This window comes from Temnothorax nylanderi, unplaced genomic scaffold, assembly GCF_030848795.1.
Source record: "Temnothorax nylanderi isolate EJ_2023f unplaced genomic scaffold, tnyl_v1.0 TNYL_tig0067_pilon, whole genome shotgun sequence".
Taxonomy (NCBI): Eukaryota; Metazoa; Arthropoda; class Insecta; order Hymenoptera; family Formicidae; genus Temnothorax; species Temnothorax nylanderi.
This window is the reverse complement of record NW_027249129.1, coordinates 1,347-15,000: the sequence shown is the minus strand read 5'-3', so window position 1 is coordinate 15,000 and position 13,654 is coordinate 1,347. Positions and strand designations below refer to the sequence as shown.

The 13,654-nt window shown below is 37.5% G+C and overlaps 1 long non-coding RNA gene across 1 annotated transcript; it reads right to left on the bottom strand.

Annotated features, from left to right (window-relative positions):
* Nucleotides 1-5,242: 5,242 nt before the first annotated feature.
* Nucleotides 5,243-11,918, bottom strand: LOC139773711 (uncharacterized). Its single transcript, XR_011718409.1, has 2 exons — nt 6,472-11,918; nt 5,243-6,008 (listed from the first exon to the last, which is right to left on the bottom strand). It is a non-coding gene; the product is annotated as an uncharacterized lncRNA (long non-coding RNA).
* Nucleotides 11,919-13,654: the final 1,736 nt, after the last annotated feature.

The following is a 13,654-nucleotide window of genomic DNA, read 5'->3' as shown; positions in this document are numbered from 1 at the left end:
ATAGAACTCGACGAGAGGAGCAACTTTGGTCCTCTTGGCCAACCTCGTATCTCTTACCGTTTGGCCTGGAAAACCTTTTCATTAGTAAAAGTTGAAACTTTGAGGCTCAGTATCTTTATTTTTTATACCGGAAGAGGTACTGAAATTTATACCACGCATAAAGCACACCTAAATTAACGTATATTCACAGTTTCAAGAAAATCCTAAGAAAATCGATTTTCTCTAGTATAAGGACCGGAGAACGTCCTTAAACGCACGCCGGAGGATGGCCGGTAGATTGAACGCACGCCGGAGGATGGCTGGTGGATGGCCGATGGATTAAATGCTCGCCGGAGGATGGCCGGTAGATTAAACGCACGCCAGAGGATGGCCGGTGGATTGAACGCACGCCGGAGGATGGCTGATGGAGGGCCGATGGATTAAACGCTCGCCGGAGGATGGCCGGTGGATTAAACGCACGCCAGAGGATGGCTAGTGGATGGCCGATGGATTAAACGCACGCCGGAGGAAGGCTAATAGATGGCCGATGGATTAAACGCACGCCGGAGGATGGCCGGTGGATTGAACGCACGCCGGAGGATGGCCGGTAGATTAAACGCACGCCAGAGGATGGCCGGTGGATTGAACGCACGCCAGAGGATGGCCGGTGGATTGAACGCACGCCGGAGGATGGCTGATGGAGGGCCGATGGATTAAACGCTCGCCGGAGGATGGCCGGTGGATTAAACGCACGCCGGAGGATGGCTGATGGATTAAACGCACGCCGGAGGATGGCTGATGGAGGGCCGATGGATTAAACGCTCGCCGGAGGATGGCCGGTGGATTAAACGCACGCCGGAGGATGGCTGGTGGATGGCCGATGGATTAAACGCTCGCCGGAGGATGGCCGGTGGATTAAACGCACGCCAGAGGATGGCTAGTGGATGGCCGATGGATTAAACGCACGCCGGAGGAAGGCTGATAGATGGCCGATGGATTAAACGCACGCCGGAGGATGGCCGGTGGATTGAACGCACGCCGGAGGATGGCTGGTGGGTGGCCGATGGATTAAACGCACGACTGAGGATGTCCGATGGAATAAACGAACGCCGGAGGAGGGCTGGTGGATGGCGGATGGATTATACGCACGCCGGAGGATGGCCGGTGGATTAAACGCACGCCGGAGAATGGCTGGTGGATGGCCGATGGATTAAACGCACGCCGGAGGATGGCCGGTGGATTAAACGCACGCCGGAGGATGGCTGGTGGATGGCCGATGGATTAAACGCACGCCGGAGGATGGTTGGTGGATGGCCGATGGATTAAACGCACGCCGAAGGATGGCTGGTGGATGGCCGATGGATTAGACTCACGCCGGAGGATGGCCGGTGGATTAAACGCACGACGGAGGATGGCCGATGGATTAAACGCACGCCGGAGGATGGCTGATGGATGGCCGATGGATTAAACGCACGCCGGAGGATGGCTGGTGGATGGCCGATGGATTAAACGCACGCCGGAGGATGGCCGGTGGATTAAACGCACGCCGGAGGATGGCTGGTGAATGGCCGATGGATTATACGCACGCCGGAGGATGGCCGGTAAATTAAACGCACGACGGAGGATGGCCGATGGATTAAACGCACGCTGGAGGATGGCTGGTGGATGGCCGATGGATTATACGCACGCCGGAGGATGGCCGGTGGATTAAACGCACGCCGGAGAATGGCTGGTGGATGGCCGATGGATTCAACGCACGCCGGAGGATGGCCGGTGGATTAAAAGCACGCCGGAGGATGGCTGGTAGATGGCCGATGGATTAAACGCACGCCGGAGGATGGCCGATGGATTAAACGCACGCCGGAGGATGGCTGGTGGATGGCCGATGGATTCAACCCACGCCGGAGGATGGCTGGTGGATGGCCGATGGATTAAACGCACCCCGGAGGATGGCTGATGGATGGCTGATGGATTAAACGCACGCCGGAGGATGGCTGGTGGATGGCCGATGGATTAAACGCACGCCGGAGGATGGCCGGTGGATTAAACGCACGCCGGAGAATGGCTGGTGGGTGGCCGATGGATTAAACGCACGCCGGAGGATAGCTGGTGGATGGCCGATGGATTCAACGCACGCCGGAGGATGGCTGGTGGATGGCCGATGGATTAAACGCACGCCGGAGGATGGCTGGTGGATGGCCGATGGATTAAACGCACGCCGGAGGATGGCTGGTGGATGGCCGATGGATTAAACGCACGCCGGAGGATGGCTGGTGGATGGCCGATGGATTAAACGCACCCCGGAGGATGGCTGATGGATGGCTGATGGATTAAACGCTCGCCGGAGGATGGCCGGTGGATTAAACGCATGCCGGAAGATGGCCGATGGATTAAACGCACGCCGGAGGATGGCTGGTGGATGGCCGATGGATTAAACGCTCGCCGGAGGATGGCCGGTGGATTTAACGAACGCCGGAGGATGGCTGGTGGATGGCCGATGGATTAAACGCACGACGGAGGATGGCTGGTGGATGGCCGATGGATTAAACGCTCGGCGGAGGATGGCCGGTGGATTAAACGCACGCCGGAGGATGGCCGGCGAAGGAACGGCCACGAATAAACCGCCCGAGGAGCAGAGCGAAAAAGAGCGAGAGAGAGAGAGAGAGAGAGAGAGAGAGAGAGAGAGAGAGAGAGAGAGAGAGAGAGAGAGAGAGAGAGAGAGAGAGAGAGAGAGAGAGAGAGAGAGAGAGAGAGAGAGAGAGAGAGAGAGAGAGAGCGAGGGAGCGAGGGAGCGAGGGAGCGAGGGAGCGAGGGAGTAAGGGAGCGAGGGAGCGAGGGAGCGAGGGAGGGGCATGGCATGGCAAGGGGGCATGGCAAGGCTTGGCAAGGGGCATGGCAAGGCAAGGGGGCAAGGCAAGAAAGTCTTATCAAGATTATATACTATCAAAAATTATTAGATAATAACAAACAATTTGAATAAATAATTCGTATAAACTGTTTACTAAAATGTTTTTGCTTCAATAAATTTTTAAAATGAAATAAAGATATGCGTTCCGTATTTACTTTTGTACATTTTTTAATATTTCTTAAATATTCTATATATATGATAAATAATATATAACAGCGTAAAACATATACCTTTTATGTATATGTATATATACAAAATAAATTAGTATAGATAACAATCTAAGATCTAAGACATATGTTACGCTGTAACGCTGCACACACACACACACATATTTCCTTTTCTTTTTCTTTTTGTCTTGTTTTATCGCGATGCGAGGGAGAGGTAGAGGCCGAGGAAGAGGCAGAGGCAGAAGAATAGGAAGAGGCGGAGCTGGTGAAGAAAAAGATATATCTGGCATCAACATATATATTATTACCAAAAATAATCTTCAATAAATAATAAAGTAACAATTAATATATATTTTATTTATGCATAGCTCTCTCTACTCTTAAATCTAACTCCTAAATCCTTGCCTTCCTGAATTAGTGTTTATAAATATTTATTTCATTTTATTTATAATTTTTACATTTATAAATAAATATATATATATATATTTTTTTAATATGCATATATATATATATATATATATGCATATTTAAAAGTTATAAATATAAAAATTGTAAATATGATTAAATAAATATTTATAAATATGACGTAGCGCATCGTCGACTTGGCAGTCGGCGAGGCAAGAGACACGATACCCGAAATGCGTAGCATCGTGGCAACGTCGTATAGCCGGCGCGTGCCACCGCGGCGGCAGCATATCCCCTCCAGCTGGGTAGTTTGTACACGAACCACCAAAGACCGACAAATATCGAAAAGTGGATGTATACATAGCACAGACTTGAACCAAATTCATCGACACCAGAGAGAAGGATGAGAGGCGCAATGACGGCGATTTTCTTGGGACGCTTTTGCTAGGCCGTACAGTAACGCCACACATCCACTTTCAGGAATTGGAACTACGAGTCACATCCACTTTTCGATACTGTCGATGAATTTGGTTCATGTCCGTGCTATGTATACATCCACTTTTCGATATTGTCGGTCTTTGGTGGTTCGTGTCCGAACTACCCAGCTGGAGGGGATATGCTGCCGCCGCGGCGGCACGCGCCGGCTATGCGACGTTGCCACGATGCCACTCATTTCGGGTAAGTAGTTGTCGTCTTTAATAATTAGAAAAGAAAAATTTTAATAATTTTTGTAAGCAAATATAGAGAAAAAACAGAGTTGTCTCAAATAATTTATAAAAGCATAATAAAGGCAAATTCATCTAGGCGTACAAATTTGTATAACTTGAGTATCGAAACTTAATAATAAAAATAACATTGCCTTTTAATGGGTTAATATTACTTCTTAATTAAGTTAAATGTTACCTATATAAAGTGAGTCCAGTATTCGACATGCCGTCGCCCCAAAAATGTGGGGCGAATTGCAACGTGATCCATTTTCGGAATCTTTTTCATGTTTTTCCATTTGGATTCCAACAGCGATGTAACTTCTTTAACAACCTCGTAAGCTAATGCTGTATATTTTCTTACGTTCGGGCTGCTCGATATGGAAATTCTTTCGTTAATAGAATCAGAGTCGCCGAACTCGTTCAGCGTAATCGCCACGAGATAAGTAGGTATCGGAAGAGTTGTTTCAAGATGCGTCCAACGCATCTCGTTTTCTTCTTCTACGTCTCTTTTTTTTTACCGGCATATTTGACAAGACCCTATACTTGGAACGATATTTCACAGAAATGTTAAAAGTGGACCTGAATCTTGGATCATCCCAACATGGGAACACCCCTCGGGCTCCGGTCGCTTGGAAACGTGTCGCGAAGACCGAACTATAATTTTTTAACAACGTGTTTCAGTAGATAAGAATAAATTTTCAATCAATTTTGTAAAAGTGCTTGAAATTGAAAATTTACAAATATGTTTTATAAATATTTATATTTAGAAAATATTTATATCTAGAACTATTTTAAATACTATTTTTATTTTTTTATAGTGCATTATCACTGTACTACTATTATATTAGATTTTGAATACATTATAAATATATAGCATTATTTCTTCAATATATGTATAAATGTACATGTAGGATGACATTATCTGTCTTTCTCTCTTTTTGTCTCTAGAATATGAACAAATAAAGTTAATAGAATAATTAAAGTATTTTTTCGCAAACATAATTTTTCTCTAACATGTCTAAACATATCTTTCATGTTTAAAAAGTAATAATGTATAATATAATTCGAAATATAAATAAGAATTTACACTTTTATATTTATATCTCACAAAAAATACAATGAAATCAAATATTTTTTAAATTGGCACATTAATACATTTAATTCTCGTTAATTGTTTATGGAGAAATGATAACTATGTTTAAATATTAAAACACTTTTTATGCGCTATTAAAAAGATATATGTAATGAGGTCTATTCCATTAAATTTTACATAGTTTAAAGAATTCAGAATGGCGATAGTCGCTGTGTACTGTAGGGGAGACCGGGGCCTAACCGTCGCCGGGGTTGAACCGTCAAATCAAATATCTCGGAACCTGTATATTGTGCGAACTCGCTATTAACATTGTAAACGCTGCTTATGGTACCCATGTGACCAACGAAGTTTCGGCAGGTTACCTGCCGTGTTATGATTTTTACGAGGGCAAACGTGTTTTCGGAAGGTGAAAGTTACATTTTCTGCGCGTGGAAATTTTGTAATATCTGCAATAATATTTGCTCTCCAAATCTCGAGGTACGTGATTATAAAGAGTAATGCATGCTGAACACGAGACCAGTGTAGTTTTTTCATTATCGTTGATGTCTAATATTTCGTGGGCGATCAAACCTGAAACTTGTGTTTGGAGTTAATCCGTCAGTAAGCAGTCCAGGTGCATTTCCAAGGCATTTCCGGGCATTTCCAGGCTCACTGCATATGGAATATGGATGAGACGGAAATTACAACCGTTCAGACACCGAATAGAGTCATCGGACATCGAGGAGTGAAACAAGTCGGGCGAGTGACTTCTGCGGAAAGAGGAACCCTCGTAACTATTTTTTAATAATGTTTCGCATAAAAATTTTAAATAAATTTTTATATTTTTCTCTTAAAAAACAATTATTAAAATGTATCTTATCATTTTTCAGGATTAGATATACGTATATGTATTGAAAATGCAGTGTGACGGTTAAACCCCGGCATTTTTAAGATTTCAATTTTTCCACCGTTGTCGTTTTTGCTCTATACCGGTTAAACAAAGCGACGTAGATAAAAATTTCCTATATAAATTTTGTAGCTAAAGGTTCACTCTTTACAGTGGTATACCATATTTAACTAAAATTATTTATTTTCTTATTAAAAATCGGCACCGAAAAAAAACTGACGGTTAGGCCCCGGTCTCCCCTACATATGTAGAAATAAATTATGGAGAATAATAGTAAATATCCTATTTACAATATTAAGAGTAACGATGTGTTAACATTTACTTACAACTCTCCCGTTTCTTCTTTATAAGAAGCCTTGAACAATTCATTTATCTCATTTATATAAATCGTACTAGAATTTTTGAATTTCATTTTTAATGTGTACTCCCCAGCCAGTAATTCATTGTAACGGAGGACCTTAATCTCTGCGTCAAAGTAATCATAGTTCCCTATTGGGGAATATTCCGTACCATTGCTGCTGATCAGCTTTGTTGACGATTTATCTATTATATCTATCGATTTTCGAACGTGGAAATATATATCTTGCGTTGAACGAAGAATGTCGATGTTGACATCGATTTCGCCGGAGAGAAAAAAGTCGTGTTTTGCTCGCTTGGGTTTCAAATGTTCTAGAAACGATGTAGACGAATCACTTCGAACTTCTGTGTCTACATCCAGTACTAGCCTAAGGTTATAGTGCTTTGGTATTATATAACCCGGTAAACGGTTATCTGAGAGAGTACAGTTACTCAAGGCAGAGACATCTCCGGAACTTCCGCCAATAAAAAATGCAATTGCCACGATAAATATCAGGCCGCTGTTTAAAAGCAGTTTTTGAAATGCTATGCCAAATTTCGCTTGCAGCACCTGTAAAAATGTTTGTGTTAAAAAAAAATACAAACAAAAAAGTACGAGATTCTCTCTACTGTAATCTTTATAGGGATAAAGGAGAACGAGAGGATAAGAAACAATTATAACAATTTTGTTAAAATACAATACAATTATTATGCATCACAATTATTTTATATCACAATTTTTACAATTATTTATACAACATTCATTATTTACGAAGATATTTGGTCAAGCTATAAGAACATAAAGAAGTAAGTTTCACTCCAACACAAATATATTTGTACATTTGTATTTTGATGGAAGAAATCACAATTTAAATCCAATAAAATAAATATGCGCATGCTATATTAAAAATATATTTTTCACGTTCTCTCACGACTTGTCCAAATATTTTCGCAACTGAAAGTTACATAAAAAAAAAATAAACAATTATTTACAATGTTAATTTCATTAATCTAGTTTAATAAAATTTAATCTTATCGATATTCATGACATGAATTCTTATTTATAAAACTCTTATGCTGAAGTAGCGATAACCATATTAGGCTTAATAAATAAAACGAAGATTGAGAGAAAGATAATTGGATAATTTTTAACAGAATCTAAATAAGAATCGATATAGATCAGTATTTCATATAGCATATTATGTAATGTAAATAATACTTGTCGATCTCGCACGTTATTGAGGAGACCTGATTGAATTAGTATTATTATATTATTATTAGTATTATATAAGTAATTATTCGTTACTTATAACACTCTAAGTACTATATTCCGCTACCAATAACACAACATTATAAACGCAGACACACACACACACACACACACACAGATATTACCAGTTTTTATGATCAATCTACTCTTCTTTTGACTTTACTAAATTTCCAGTAATTACGTTATCGAACAAGTGGAAACTTGCACATTGCTTCCTTATAGTTTTTAAGTGTGCAAGTAGAAACCTGCACATTGCTTCCTCTATGAGGAAGCCTGTTTTTTTTATGCATAATTATTAGTAGATATTTATTAATTTGGCTTCTTCATATAGGAAGCAATGTGCAGGTTTCTACTTGCACACTTAAAAACTATAAGGAAGCAATGTGCAAGTTTCTACTTGCACACTTTTGTTTATGGATGGAGTATGTATCATTAAAGATACTTACACATTTTTTAAGAAGAAATCGTTACACATTTTTTAAGGGGTAACGCCACTCTAGATCACTTTGGATCAATGGCTTTGGCGCCGCCATTTTGTCAATAAAAAATTAATAAAAATTTTTTTTATACTTTAATATATAGATAATAAATAGAATTAAACCGATTTTCATTTATGATTATTGTATTTCTGAAAAAAATTATCAAAAATTGGCTTTTTTTGGGACTCTAGAGTGGCGTTACCCCTTAAGCAAAAATCGGTAACCCTCTCACCAATTCTCGCAAAATTCAGAACAACCTACTTTTAATAATACTCTATATAAAATTACATGTACATCTTATACACTTTTTAAGCAGAAATCGGTAATCCCTTTACCGATCCTCGCCAAATTCATTAACAATCATCCTTTAATGATACTCTATCCATCAAATAACTTAGGGTAGACCGAGGCGAATCGGATCAATATAAGTTTTAAGACAGTTTTCGTTAGTGTTTTTTTTTTCAAACGAGCTATTTTATCGTGCTAATTAGTAATCCGATTCGCCTCGGTCTACCCTATATATTTTTTAGGCAGAAATCGGTAACCCTTTCACCAATCTTCGCGAAATTCAAAACAACCTTCCTTTAATTATACGTTCTATATCTAAGATTACATGTATAACTTGTACACTTTTTAGACAAAAATCGGTAACCCCTTCACCGATCATTGCTAAATTCAACACCTACCTACCTTTAATGATACTCTATCCATAAAAAAAAATTAAGCTCGATATCTCAAAATTTGCAGAAATTAGGGCAATCATATAGATTTTTTTAGATAAAAATTGGTAACCCCTTCATTATTAGCAATTTTTATTAATTCTATTATATTCTTCAGTTTTGTCTACCTCTATTTCATATATAATTCTTTAAAATTTGGTTAATCAGTTCTTGAGTTATAGAAATTTTGGTAAGTTTGGCTGTTTTTTTAAACAGAAATCGGTAACCCCTTTATTATTAGCAATTTTTATTAATTCTATTATATTCTTCAGTTTTTTCTACCCCTATTTCATATATAATTCGTTAAGATTTGGTTGATTAGTTCTGGAGTTATAAAAATTTCGGTAAATTTGGCACATACATACATACACACATACCGACATTTTTTTTAATGCGATATTTCGACGTTTTAGAACATAAGGAACACATTGGCATCGAAAACTAAAAAAACAATTTTCTCTTCGGTCTTTTTTCTACCCCTATTTCATATATAATTTATTAACATTTGGTTGATTAGATCTAGTTTTATATGCAATTAAAGGTCCATATACAAAGTTTATGAAAACAAAGCTTCCTCTATGAGGAAGCAACAGAATACTTATATAAAATCGATACAATTTAATAAAATATATCGTTGCGATGAGTTCGCTTATTAATTAATTCTGTTATTTGTACTGTTCCCTTATTCAGTTCTAGTCAAACGTAAATTGTGACTAGCAAAATATTTTCCGCTTAGAGAGAAAAGTACGATTTATGAATGTAATGTATGACAAATCGTCTGTATTCGAGAAAATAATTTTTCGCGAAAGAAAATAAGAAATGTAGAAATTATTTTGAACATTTCAAGAACTGTAGAATAAATTTTTTCGATAATTTTCGAGAAAAATTATTTTCAATGTAAAAACTGTACAAGATGAGTTTCATCAAAATAAAATACTTAATTATCTAGCTCTCTTAAATTGAAGATATAACATGTATGGAAGATAATATAAATAATTTTGGAAAAGATTATAAACATGAAATATATAATTTTTATTCCACTCAAACTGATTTTAAAGTTACGTGTAAAATTAACAAAGTCATTAATGTTTCATTTAGAATTTACACATTGTGCGCTCAACGAGTGTGTTTCGTTTCGCAAAGCGCGGTTGGCTGGTACAGCCTTGTAAAAAGGACTCGGCGGTCAAGGTATTGGTATAGGAACGACTAATCAAAAAGGCAGTATTGGTGGTATCGAAATTTAATGTTACTGTTACGATGTCACGAGGAGTTCTGAGGCGAGCGGTATTCACATCGAGTGTCTACACGGTAATTGCGAGCGCGCGAGGAGAGGGAGGTTCGACGAGTAACGCGATCGTTTCCACGGAGCAAACGAGAATTTCGGGTAACAGGTAGCTTTCGCGGGAATAGGTCGCGTTCCGACAAGGTTTAGCCGATAAACACGCGTAATGAAAACACGGCGAGCAATACAGAAATTTAACGCTCGAAACCAACGGATGAGACGCGAGGTTTCTCGCGATTCCTGAACACACATACATCTGTATTTTGCGTATTACAGTAAGTTCCTATATAAAATAAGATCAACTGTAATATAACGTAATAAAAAATATTACATTTAGAAATTTAGGAAATTTAAGAAATCTATAACAGTTAAAATTGAGTTTCCTCGCGAATAGAACTTTCGCTTATAATAGATCAGTATATTTATCAACATGTTACGTTCTAGATTTATCCTCTATTTCTTATGTCAACGACGATGAATATATATGTTTGAACAAAACAACAAACGAACAACCGATTTGAATTCAATTTATTATAACGTTATTTATTCGAGTCAATTAATTTAACGCAAATTAAGCTTTAATGAATGTTCCTATTTTTTGACGTAGAACTACGTCTTTCTCGGAGGGGGGGGGGTAACTTCGAGTGCACGACTGCAACGTTTTCTTGCAACGTTTTCTTGCAACGTTTTCTTGCAACGTTTTGACGTAGAACTACGTCTTTCCCGAAGGAGGGGGGGGGTAACTTCGGGTGCACGACTGCAACGTTTTCTTGCAACGTTTTCCGCGGACTACTTATTTGTTAATAGACCGAATTTTAAAGAATTATATATGAAACAGGGGTAGAATTTTCCGGGAATGGCGGTGGTGGGGTTATTCTTGCAACGTTTTCTTGCAACGTTGTCTTGCAACGTTTTCCGCGAACTACTCATTTGTTAATAGACCGAATTTTAAAGAATTATATATGAAACAGGGGTAGAATTTTCCGGGAATGGCGGTGGTGGGGTTATTCTTGCAACGTTTTCTTGCAACGTTGTCTTGCAACGTTTTCCGCGAACTACTCATTTGTTAATAGACCGAATTTTAAAGAATTATATATGAAACAGGGGTAGAATTTTCCGGGAATGGCGGTGGTGGGGTTAATTTTTCGAAACCGATTTTTTAATTGTTATATTTTAGAAAATAATAATCGTAGAGTAGTAGAGGAAAGTCCCCTATTATGAGACAGGATCCTAATATGAGATATGTTAAGCTAAAAGGCCCTATATAGGCCCCATCTGTTGATCCCACCATGAAAAAACCCCGCCATCTCATATTAGGATTCCTATCTCATAATAGGGGACTTTCCTCTAAATATTTTAATGACTTATTTTTAATTATTTTTATATTTTTGACGTAGAACTACGTCTTTGTCGACAGTAAGGGGGGGTAAACTCAGGCACAGATGCAACGTTTTCTTGCAACGTTTTCCGCAAACTACTTATTTGTTAATAGACCGAATTTTAAAGAATTATATATGAAATAGGGATAGAATTTTTCGGGAATAGCGGTGGTGGGGTTAATTTTTTTTATTGTACACACATACTTCTGTAACAATGAAAATTTGCATTCACTGTTCGTTTATTACTTAGTGTCTAGTTTAACGTGATTTTAAATTGATTATAAGTATTCGTTATGTGAAACGATATATAAAATAAATCTAGATATAGCATTAAAAAACATTTCTACACTGAGAGAAATAATTATTTTTTTCAATAAAATTTTTGTTGGTTTAATAAAACCGGAAGATTGTTATGTTGCCAAGCAGATGATTTGATTGGCTTAACAAATATTTGTACAAAATATTTTGTTCTTTTTGTTCTTTTGACTATTTTGTTTGTTGACTATATTGATTTGTTCTTTTTAACTAAATATTTATACTATCAATTATACATAATATAACATTAACTAAATATTTCTTTGAATAAATTTACTATTTTTAAAAACGTTAATGTTCTTGGTTCAACAAAATTATTTTATTGAGTTAACAAAATTGATCATTAACTTAAAAAAAATGATTTTGTATGATACCATTTCAGAATTCAATTATTTCATTTTGTTCAAATAATAGACGTGTACTTAATTCAATAAAATAAATAATTGGATCAATAAATTGAAAAATCAACAAAATTGTTTTGTTGATTCTACAATATTTTTCCCTCAGTGTAGCATTTATGATCTTCAGTACAAATTAAATTAAGTAATAAAACTACAGTAAAAGTACAGTATAAAGAAGATCTTTGCTTAATATCAAATTCTTAAATTAAAATCATCTAAAAACCGATATTATAATGTACACGCTTGAAAGATCATCTTTATGTCAACCGCAAAATGCAAAAATCGAGACGTGTAATTAAAAAGAATATTAATAACTTTGATAACTTCAAAAAGAAAATGCCTTTAAGAAAATATAACATGTTTTACAAATTTTTCAAAGAGAGACATAAGTATTTTATTTCCGATAACTCACCCAATGTATTGAGATTATATGCTGATTAAAATGCAGTATAGATTCTTTCAATTCTTGTGATAGTTAGCTGCATTTACCGTCACCAGTTATTACTACTAGAAATGTATCTGTTCGATCGCGATCTTACCATTTCAAAAGATCACCAAGAACTAACGACGAAGTCAGTAACAGATATCACAACACGAATGTCTATACTGTAAACTTTACAGTGTAAAGTCATTGGGACCAAACATTATCCTTCTCGCGACTTTTATCCCCACTTCTTATTTTAGTGGTACACCAGAAATTATTAATACTTTCAGCTTTTCCTTCAGTCAATCTTATGTTTAATCTTTAACTTAACATATTTCCCTTCTATACATAAACAATCATACATAAACAATCAAAATAGCATTTGTTAGAACAAAAACGTAAAACCAAAAAAGTTTAATTTTTGCAAAATAGTATTATATTGTCACCGCTTAATATTCATTATAAATATTAGTTAATAATCCAGGAGTATTGCAATACAATTTCGTAGAACGAAAAGCGGGCAAAAAAGTTTGTTTTATGAAGGTTTGAATATGTATAACGCCCCTACCGATAGAAATAAAGCAATGTGAAAAATCGAACCATTTAAACGTATGTTAAAAAATATATTGTACCTCATATAGAGGAATTAATGTAAGGACATTTGATGTAAAAAATAGCCGAGAAGGCTAATAGATCAATTAATCAATCAATCTATAAATCAATGGATTCTAACCGCTGAACATGTCGCACAAGTACATGGTGTATCGAATGATGTGTTATTACTCGCCGCTACGGGAAAGCTCAAAAACAATGCCCGTAAATGGTTCGATCTTAATATTCGTACACCGATCGAATCATGGTCCATTCAAGACCTCGTTCTTACATCGGTTTAAACGAACCGTTC